Raw genomic sequence first — 12300 nt, 5'->3', positions numbered from 1 at the left:
CAAAATACATGATATGGCTTAACACATGGATGGTTGGTAGATTTGATTAGCACTTTGGTCAAGTGTTCAAGTTACAATACCTATACATTTTCCCTCTCTGTTCTTGGTCCACCACAGAACTTTGTATTTCCAGAAGGAAAAACTAAGATTGGGCAACCAGCTTTTCCAATGGATATGCTTCACTTATTCTTAAAACAAAGTTACAAATACTTCAGATTTCCTCTTCTCACTGTAAAATAAATTGCTTTAACAACAGTCTACATTCTCTGCCACATAGCCAAGAGCTACAACCAGGTACACATTGCTATACATGTAATTTTAGATTAGTGCTTCACCTTCTAAAAGCTTTTAAAAAAAGTCAACACTTAGTTCTTTTTATGCTTGTTTTACACTATCCAACAACCTGTTGATTGGAAAGGTTTGAATTTTTTTCTTCATATACTAGGAATAGGCAGAGAGTTGGAGTTAAAATGTTAGACTTGGTTGAAGTTTTAAGGTTTGCATGTCAAAAGTAAGAGATTTGCTTGTCCAGCACATTTGGACAAAATATTTTCTGATATATAATATACATAACATAGTAGCTACTTGGCTGTTTATTGGATGTTGTTGTAGATGCCACTTATAATTTCAGATTATTTATTCTCTTCCTTCTACAGGCTTTTAAAAAATGCCAAAACTGAGTTTTTTCCAAAGTGTTTTACACTTTCCAACAACATTTACATTGTAAAGCATTGATTGTTTTCTTCATAGGTTGGGATTACTAACAATTTTAGATTAGTTCTTCTACTCCTTCTATAGGCTTTTAAAAAAGGCCAAAACTTATATTTTACAGTGTTTTGCACTTTCCTACAACCCTTTCTTTTAAAGCTATAATTTTTTTCCTTCATAGGGTGGGATTATTTAGAATCTTGTAGTACAATGTTGAAAAATTGTAGAAGTTTTATAGTTTGCATAAAAAAATGTGTGCTAAAGAGATGTGCCAGCACGTTATATTATCTGAAAATTATTTTCCTTTATTCATACATATTATAGTACTACTTGGTTTCATTATTGGATGTTGTTGTAGATGCCACTCACAATTTTATATTAGTTATTCTCCTCCTTCTACAAGCTTTTAAAAAAGGCAAAACTTAATTCTTTCCAAAGTGTTTTACACTTTCCAACAATATTTATATTGTAAAGCTTTCATTTTTTTTTTTTTCTTCATAGGCTGGGATTAGGTAGAATGTTGGATCCTTATGTTTTAACTTGGTTGAAGTTTTAAGGTTTGTATGTCAAAATTACATGCTAAAGAGACGTGCCAGGACCTTTATTTAGGTTGGCAACAGATTTTTCCATATCAAATATGACCTGAGAGTACTAAGATAATGTTATTGGCTATTGTTGGAGATATTTTCCTAGGTTAATGAGAAAAAAGAACATGTTGGCTAGTTATAAAGCTCATTGTGCAAATAGATGTTTTTTCATATATGTGCACAATGATTTTTCCTCCCACCAGAATTAGTTTTCTTAGGGTTTGTACATTTTAGACATCTAATAGTAATATAGAGTAATAACAAGCTATAACAAGCTATATTACTATGTTAAAACCTGGAGGAACATAATCAAAGGAGGTAAAATTTGCAAGTCTCCTAATTTCTTAGAGGGAGAAATGTTTGCTAGAATTTAAATATTATACCACAAAGGAAAAGAAGTTATTGGCTAGAAACTCAAAGGGAAGTGTGTAATACTGAGAGCCATAATATTCAATACACTTACATGTACATCAGCAATAAAAGAGGGAATGAGTTCATACCAAGTGTCATAATCTAAGTACTTGAATACTAGTTAAGTAATAATTTTGTATTACAGATTATTTTATTATTTCATTTCACACTTTAAAATAAATTGTAGCATAATGGCTAGTTAGTAGGGTATATATATCAGTTATTGATAAATACATTCAAGTGGTTTAACTTGTTTGAGTATTCACAGTTAGTATGCCTTGTTAAATGAACATTCCAAGAGTGTTGGTTGCTTCACCTAAATTGTAGTAAGTTCCAATTGGTAAGTCTGCCACCTCACTCCCTTACAACTAATATATTTTTTCAAGGCTTGGGCATAGGACTTGGTGTTCCCTTTTTACCAAGAAATAGAGGTAGCAAGACAACATGGGTTTAAAAGAAGGAGCGCATTCTCTCCAAATCCCGTTGATCTATTTTTTGGCTTTCGTATGCTTTATGGTAGTAAATTATAATGTCACCAACCTGAAAGTTAGAGACTAAAATATGGTGTACATGATCTTCAGTATGTTAAATAGTATGTACTTGCTTCTCTTACATGTTTTCCTGGTTGCATGCAATAAAAACAGTTGGTATTTCCACCCACCAACGAAGGCAAGGATGGTGAGATCTATAAAATTTCAGGGGGGGGGGGGGGGGGGGGGGGGGGGCGAGTCAGACACGGTAGAGCTAATATATGTAGCAGTCCAATAGCAAAAGTGTTGCCTCCGAGAACCATGTTGAGGGACGAGCCAAAATCAAATAAATCAACTAAGGATGTAGGAGGTGTGGCCGCACAAGAGGCTATGGGTGGAGCACATGTTGGAGAGGGGCACACTAATACATGTATGTCATCCATTTATCCCACGATTAGCATATTTGATGTGTGGTCATTCATATAAAACTACAAGTACAAAATATTTTTTGGTGCATGGTATCCATGTATCTTGAAAGAGTTTTTTTTATTAATTGATGTCTTGATGTAGATTCACCTAGCAAAAAAAGAGGTCGAGGGCTAGTGAAGGGCAAGCTATTTGAACGAATGAGCAGTGGATAAGATACCTCTAATTATACAAGATGGTCATCAAGGGCCATCTTGTGAGAATGTATCCATATTCACTGGCCGACCATGTTGACATGAGGCATGCTAGTTGGAGTTATGTACCCAGAGATGAGAAGCAAGAGCTAATTGACCATGTTAGGGTAGGACTTTACTTTCTAATAACTAAGTTAATAAGTTGGTTACTTACTCATTTGGCCTAATTACACATGTTTGATGACAAACTCATGTAACACATTGAAATTGATATTGTAGGCAGATTTTGTTTTGGATTGGACTAGAGACAACCATCGTGAGATAGTTGTAACGCATTTGGCCGATAAGTATATGCATATCATTATGCACTACACAAAGTGTATTTAAAATATGCATCACATGAAGAGGCCCTACGTGGTGGGACGGACAAGGTGGAGAAACCTGTATGGGAAAAACTATGTGAAAGGTGTGCAAGTGCAACATTCAAGGTATTTCCTTTTGTTTAAGTTTCATATTAGAATAAATTGATTAAAAAGTTAATTAAAATTGATTTTTGTACATAGTGTTAGGCACCCCAAATTTTTGAATGGTTTGAAGGAAAATGTTTTTTGCTTAAGCTTAAAATCGAGGAACACACTATTTATAAATGGACATTGATTTCTTGGAAATAAATGCAGGAGAAGTCCGAAAGAAACAGTTCAAATAGGCAAAAACTGAAGTTCAAACATACTAGTGGGCGGAAATCCTTTATACGGATATTAGAGGAGAAGGTTTGTGATAGTAAAGGGTATAATATAAGTCAAATTTTGAGTATAAGATGGAATAACCTTACTATCATTTGTGTGTTTTCAGCAAGAGACAGTGCCAAATATGGTTGCATGCTATAAGGAAACACACTGGTCAACATAGAAGGGTAAATTTATCAATGAAGCAAATGAACACAATTACATCAGAGAGTGCTTAATTTAATTGAATATATATTGACAGGCTGCATAGGTGTCTAACAGATAGTTAATTTTCCTTTCATGAATTTTTAAGAATCTATTGATTGAGAGGTTAGCTAAAAAAGAGTCCAAAGAGGTTATTGAAGAAGCGGCTGATACTATCTTCAAAGAAGTCTTGGAAAACAGATCTGGGTATGCAGTAGGGATGGTGCACATGGTGAATCCAGACCCCTCTCCTTCAATGCAGAAGAGTAGAGCATTTATTCATTTATTGGAGGAGAATCAACGAAACAAGAGTGATGTGGAAATGTACAAGAGCAAACTAGATGCTATGATAAGTGATGTTGCAGAGTTGAGGAAGAATTTTTCTAAGCATAAGAAGCTCTTAATGAGCTATCGGAGCACTGAGTTACCCGATGGTAGTGAGTCTCATAGAGATACTCGGCGAGATGCTTAGGCATCTCACTTGATGGGAATTTTTGTGGAAGGCTTTTTTGTGGGGTATATTTTTTATGGATTGTTTAGAACATATGTAACAGTTCAATGGCCATGGACTTATGTCCCTTGCTTGTACATTTTGATACTTTAATATTATAGTTAAGGTGGCTATCTATTAACCAGTGCAGGAAAAGTAAGATGATTGGTTTACATTTGAGTTGTTGGTATTTTGTTGTTATTAAAGGGCAAGTTCTGAAATAGATATAGTAAAAATATTAATGCTATTTTATGTGGTTTGCATAAATGGATGCACGACTGAACAAGAATGCTGATTGTTACTGTTTTTGAAATTACAGGCTAGCATTATGCATCTCAGATTTCAGCCATATGGATCATGGAATGTAGAGTAGGAGTTGGCTTCATGATGAAGAGCATTTTCAGATAATAGGTAATTAGTTGGGTTGCTAGGCTTCAATAGTATTAGTTTATTTAATACTTGCAGCTATCATTGATTTGCAAGAGAACTAACTACAAAATTCGAGTTCAACATCTTAATTCACACACATACTTAATTGCTCGGAAATATGTTTCAGGTTTTAATAATATAAACAATTTGGTTATATAATTGGCTTGATTTTATTCACACTAAGTAGTTAGAAGATAAGGAAACTCACTTCTCTAACTACTTCGGATATAGTTAGGAAACCCACTTCTATAACTACTAATGGTGCTTAGTCAGTACCGATTGTGGTATAATGAAGTACTAATTAGTGTCTAAGTTATGCTTGGTTGAGAAAAATGTAGTTGCAAATATGAGTGGTTTTGTGAAACAATTCTAGTATCCAAGAGACAAATGTGGTTTTACACTAGAATGGTAGCTAATTTGTTGTTTGGAGAACCAATAGTAAAAGGTGAATGACACTAAGTCTACTCAACTACAATTCCCAGAAGAAAACCTGTGGGTGGGGAGAATTGGCTAGATTTCAGAGTTGGGTTGTGGGGAAAAAAATAGTAATCAGTAATTCCTACATGGTTACAAATTTCGTGCATCAACTAAAAATGGCTGTGAAATTTAGTTGCCAAATTTAACTAAAAATGGTTGTGAAATTTAGTTGCCAAATTTCTCAAAATACTTTATACTCTCATAGCTAATTCCATAAGATATGGTAGATGGGAAGTCCTATAAGAATTTAAATACACCATTTTTCCCACAATAGTACATTACTTGAATTCAGATTGGACTGTTCTGTTTTGGGATATTGATGACTGATATACTACTATAGCTTGGTTTCAGCTATAGCAAACTCCCTACTTACAGAATATGCAACTACAATATCTTGCAAAAGCATAAAAATAATGGTAGTAATAATATAGTGGGCTTTTGCATGGGAATATCAACTATAAATATTGGCGAAACCCAAATTCATCTTTACAGGTTAAAGTACTTTACAAAAACAATCTGTGTATGATATATGGGCAAAAGTTAATTGATTAAAATTAATGTACAAGGGCTGGATACACAATATATATAGAAACTTCCCAAGACATGTCACGTAATTCTCACCAATTAAGTATAATGTTTGACACATGTTGTTTTTGACAATTTCAGGAAACCTTTAGCACCGAGCTTTGTGGAGCAACATGTGTATTACATGAATATTGGAAGCACACATTATGAAACGCATCACATTAATACTTAGTAATCTATATATATGTCCTTCATCCCATCCTATCAAGGCTTGTTGTTGCTAGAATATAGAATTCCCTCATGTACTTGGAAGATCATTTGCAAACATATTGTGGGTTTCATGGCCTTGAACAATTTGGCTTGAATTAACATTGAAGTAGCAGATTTGTATATATGATGGTAATTTAATGAATGTTGGGAGATTTGTATACATGGAAGTGAATGTTTGCATATTTGTATATATGATAGTGGTTATATATAGTATATTGAAGTCAAAGAGTATTGTTATATTTGTATGTGTGGTATGGCCTTAAGGGAAAATTGTTCGTTGGAATAATAGTGAGTATAACAAGATTTTGTTCTTTGGTTGAAATTGGTGATGGGAATTGACCTGTATATAGTGTTCATTTGGTAACAAAATAGGTTATTCCCACAAGGTTATTTCCAGAAATCCATTTCGTGGAAAAATGTATAGCTAGTAATACTTTACACGGCGGAAACATATTATGATGAAAATGATTTTCCCACCACTTTGTAGTTAGTTTTTTTCCATCAACAAAACTGATGTGAAAAGAAATTGTTGCAATCATATAAGGTAGCAAGAAATAATCATTTCCCATGAATATAATGTGGTGGGAATGACTAATTTTCACCCCAGTTCGTCATCAACATAAAGCCTATTGCCATTACCTTAATAGATATGACTATTTCTTTTGTCATGACCACAATATATAGATAAAGGATTTTTGTGACTATTAAGTTAGTAGGAAAATATTAATTTCCAATTATACAAATTGGTAAGAAATAACCATTTGCGAAAACTGTCATAACATGAGTAAAATTTAATTGCCACATAAATTTATTGTCCCAAAACATACTCTTGTCAAGATGTAATTAATGGGAAAAAACTATATGCCAAACAATTTGAGACGAAATAGGTCATGGATAATACATTTTTCCGACTATTGGTTTCGACAATAATATTCCATTGTCACCATGTACATTTTGATTATCAACACGTTTTACCACAACATAAAACATATATTGCCGCGATGTCATTTCGTGGTAAAAAGTGACATTTTCCCATGAAATCATATTTTGGTGGGTAAATTACTATTTGTCATGAATTATATGCCACCATCTAAATTGGTGGAAAAAGAGCTTTTTCCCACTTAACTTACACTTGTTTCAACCAATGTCCTTCACGGGAAAAATCGAGAATTGTTGTAGTGCAAAATTGTCCAGGCAAGATCTCAAGCAGGTTTTCGTTATTTTTCGTTCGTTTTCTTGCCAATATTTATGAATCATTCGTTGCTTCGGCTTAACTGATGAATTAGAAAATTGGTTTTGCAAATATTTTCACGTTTTCTTAAATTTTTATCATATATATGTTAGACAAATAGCTTTATAAAATGATAGTTGTGGTTAGTGATGTTTATTGAGCATTGCTTCATTTAATGGTAACTATGTTGTTTTGATTTTTATTGATTCTTTGTTCCATTAATTTCCTTCAAGAAAGTCTTACCTTTTCATGTCATCCACTCAGAAGAAGAAGCGAAAGGAAAAGACAATTGAACTCGATGCAAATGGTAGCTCATTCAATGACAAACCTATAAATGTAGTTGCCACTTGTCCAATTGGGAAAGAAATTTTTGAAAAAGAGCAGGAGGACCTTCTTGCTAATCTAAAAGATATTCCAAAGAAAGCTTATGAAAGCTTGTGATCATAGAAAATCTCCTGTATAAATACTCCATATTTTAAGTTACTATGTGATAGCAAAGTAATTCTATGAATAAATGTCTCGAAGGTTGAAGGACTTTTAACTGGTTCTTAAAACAGTTTGTATTATACTCCATACAGATGTTGCATGTTACATGCTAGTTTGTAAAACATTTTGATTAGAACACTTGAAATCTTGATTGCCACTATTCAAAGTTACGGTTCAAGAGACCTTATATACACTCAACTGCTAGTATTCAAACTTGAAGAAAATCTGAATCTGAATCTGAACCCAAATACTGAATGAATTAAAATGATTTGCAATATATACACTCAACTGCCAGTATTCTAAGTCCACAGAATAATAGCAAAGTTCACAAACTAATATCTAGTTTTAAAGTCCCCACTAGAACAAATTAAATTGCAATATATACATATATACATCTGTATGTACACACGACACCAAATAAACAAAAGTTAAACACACCACTCTACCAACAGGCTTATACATTGAATCATAAAATTTTCAGAGCCTTTTACAAGAACAAGTGAACACATTCCAAACTTCATCACACAAAAATGATCACAGTTATTTGATATACACTTGAATCAATCCATTGCAGTCAACTCTTGTGAAGGTTATCATTTAACCTATAAAGGGCGGATAAGTCCAACCTGCAGAAACAAGAACAAAACTCATAAATAGCTGGAGAAGGGGAAGAGAGAAAGGGGGGGTCATGAATACATTTTAATAATTTTTGTCTAGTCATTTTGCTTGTATTTCCTAAAATCCAAAGTTCCTACTTAGATGTCCCACATTGATGGACCACATTTTCTTCTTCCATTTCCCATAATCCCATGTCTTTATGTGTGTTTACCCTAATATGAAACCCTAAGTTTATTAGAGATTGGGAACATTGCAAGTTATAAATCCCAAAACTGTAAAAATAATGAATAATCACAAAGGATACGCCTTTTGTCCAGCTCGCTGGAAAGCTGGATCCAAATCTTTCATTGAAACAAACAAATTGTTTTTGCAGCGTTAGCCACTTGATTTTCACAACTATGGCTTGAATATAGAGACAGAAATAACCTGTAAAATGAGTCATAAGCTACAATGAGTAAGGAAGGGTAAGTAAAATTAAAAAACTACAAGAAGAGATAGAAATTTGCCAATGCTATTACTCTGAAGAGGTTAAGGGTGCATTCGGTCCGGTCCAGGGAGGTTTTACGGACCGGACCGGACCTATTCGGTCCAGGGTTTTCCCACCCTGGACGGAAAACCCTGGACCGGACCGAACTTCATACGGTCCGGTCCGGTCCGGTCGGTCCACCCTATGACTTTTTTTTTTATTTCAATGACATTTTGTTTAATACTTATGTAATTATATTATGACATATTTAATATATATACATATAGTATACTATTATATATATTAGTAATACACTACTACTATTAGTCTATTAGTAATAATACTATAACTAATAACTATATGTAATAATAGTAATAGTGATAACTATATATGTAACTATATCATGTAATAATAATAGTAATATATGTAACTATATGTAATACTAATAACTAATACTATTAGTCTATTAGTACTAATAACCATACTAGTACTAATACTATAACTAATAGATATATGTAATGATAGTGATAATATATGTAATATTATATTAAATAATAGTAATACTCTTATTACTAATATTCTATGTAGTTATAGTGATTTAATACTAACATATTACATATTAAGTTAACTATACTAATACTATTATAAATTTACAAATATATGATATATTATAATTTATACTATAACTTTTATAATATGTTAATACATTAATATATATACTAGTACTATATTTTTTTTTTATCTGTTATACTAATACTATATATTATAGTTAATAGTTATATATTAAAGAATATAGTAATACATTGATACCAAATACATATATAATATAGTTATAGACTTACAATGATTTAGTTATTATGAACTTATAATTAGTATAACTATATAATTGTATTAGTATTAGACTATTAGTAATTCAATTTGACTATATTATATTAGTAATATTAGTTATGTTGAACTTGAATCAGTTAGTTAGTATAACTGTATTCTATATTATTAGTATTAATATAAATATTAGTATTAGTTGTAACTATATAGACTATATTAAAATTGAGAGTCTTAGACTATATAATAGACTAATAGTATTAGTACAACTCTATAAGTATACTGTATAGCTATATATTAGTTTTAATTATAGTGATTAGTATAACTATATAATATTAAACTATTAGTATAACTATATAATAGTAGACTATTAGTATAACTATATATTAGTATTAGTTATACTGTTATAGTGATTTAGTATATTATAATTTATATATTATATTTATACTATAACTTTTATAATATATTAATATATACTAGTACTATATATTATAGTTATATATTAAAGAATATAATAATACATTCATACTAAATATATAGTTATATTTCTAGTGATTTAGTCATTAACTTATTATGATTAGTATAACTATATAAATTATAATATAGTGATAACTATATTAATTAAATATAAGTATATTGATAATTAAATTATATTAATTATAGTGATAAATATATTATATAGCTATACATAGTATTAATTATAGTGATTAGTATAACTATATAAATCATATAATAGTATATTAGTATTAATGGTAAACTATTAGTATAGGTCACTATAGCTATTGTTGAAGTATTAGTTATAGTGATTTATATAACTATATTAGTATAAGTATAACTACAATCTATATTAGACTATTAATATTTTTTTATACCATATATAATTATATAATTAATTATATACAACTATTATATAAATAATAATATTTTTTTTTTAATCCATTCGGTCCGGTCCGGGGTGAAAAACCCCCAGACCGGGACCAGACCGAATACCTTCGGTCCCTTTAAAATTGGACCGGGACCAGACCGGACTCATTCGGTCCGGTCGGTTTTTCCGGTCCGGACCGTTCGACTTTCAGCCCTAGAAGAGATAAATAAAAAAGACACATAAATTTTCAACAAAAAAGAGAAGTAAAATGGAGAAGCCAATCCGACCATGGATTTGGTCATTGTGATTTTAACCTATTTATGGCAAAAAAATGTTGAATAATAGTTGCATTTTTTTTTTAATGACGGAATAACAGTTGAATTTTTTCCAGGTAGGTAGTGAGTTTCTAACAATATACCTCATAAATACAAGCTACTGCCATATAATTCACAACACTTTAGTATAATTGAAAGGGACTATAAGAGGTATATAGGCTCACGGTAAATATTTAATGACATTAAATGAAACACCTTCAACTAAAGAATCGAGATTCTATCATCATTAGCTCTAGTAATATAATCTTTCATTCTTAGCATCACACACACATTAAAAAATGTTTTTTTTAACCATTAAATAAAATAAAATAAATCAGTAGATTCGATCGGTAGCTTCTCTATATGGGAGAAGCATTTTCCTTTTTTCTTTTTGTTTGAGAGTTGGCAGCTTGTTAAATTGTCCTGTTGTGTTATGTGATAACTATAGAATGTTTTTACATGAGAACATGGTTGCTGGTTCACAACCAAGTTCCATTTGCTCTAATGAACACTCTCACAGGTGTGCCAATAAGGGTGATGAAGAACTTGTGTGTATGCAGTGATTGCCATGTTGCAATAAAGTACATAGCATAAATAAGAAACTGAGAAATTATTGTACAAGATGCCAGTAGATTCCACCATTTCAAAAAGGGTAAATATTCTTGTGGAGATTACAGGTAAGAGGAGATACCGTAGTTTCCTTGATAGAATTACTTCTAATGCATCTCATTTTTCCTGAGACAATTTATCCAGAAAAGCTCAAGCCTTGCTAGAGTAACTCATTCTGGAATTACACAAACAATTCTAAAAAAATCTCAGTTCTTTTGTGAGAAAAGGGTGTTGCCTACTAGCAAATGTTCAGTTTAAATTAGTTCAACCAACCCAACAGTTCTCATAATGCTATCAGTTCAATATATACACAAATGATGAATAGTTTATTCATCCAATTCACCGCCGGCACCTTACCGAACTAACTAAAGTAGCAAACCAAATACCAAATAAGTATCATAAAAAGGATACAAACCGATGGTGCTGATCAATTAATTAGGAACTCGCTAGAATTTATAGTTAAAAAGAACACTTTTTGGGCCAAAGGTAAGAACTTGTTATCACCTTCTTGATGAGATGATGGCCTGTGATAGGTCCACTCCAGCACTCTGCAGTACTCAAGCAAATTACCCAAGAACCTGTTCAATACCAAATATTCCTTTATGTTCTCGATTCATACTAGAGCCACTTAGTAAGAAAATTTTTAAAACAACATTTGTTTGGAAATATGAAGAAATGTATAAAGAATGTCACCAAGAATGTTTGGAGGACTAGGTCTTGAAGAACTCAATCACAATGGACCTCTCACGGCGACTGTAGACCCCTCTCTCACCCACGACAACGACCGCGACTCATCTATGTGATGACGGTGACCACAACAACTGGAATCCTTCACCCAGGCGACCAAGGACGAAATGCTTCAACTTCACAGGAACTCTCTGGTTTTGCTCAAGCAACTACGACCATAGTGAGAAGACAGACCTAATTCAAATTTCCCTCCTTTCTATTTAATTTTTTTTAAATAATGTCGGCT

Source organism: Carya illinoinensis, chromosome 15, assembly GCF_018687715.1.
Source record: "Carya illinoinensis cultivar Pawnee chromosome 15, C.illinoinensisPawnee_v1, whole genome shotgun sequence".
NCBI classification, from domain to species: domain Eukaryota; kingdom Viridiplantae; phylum Streptophyta; class Magnoliopsida; order Fagales; family Juglandaceae; genus Carya; species Carya illinoinensis.
The sequence above is the reverse complement of the archived record's forward strand: the minus strand, read 5'-3'. Positions refer to the sequence as shown.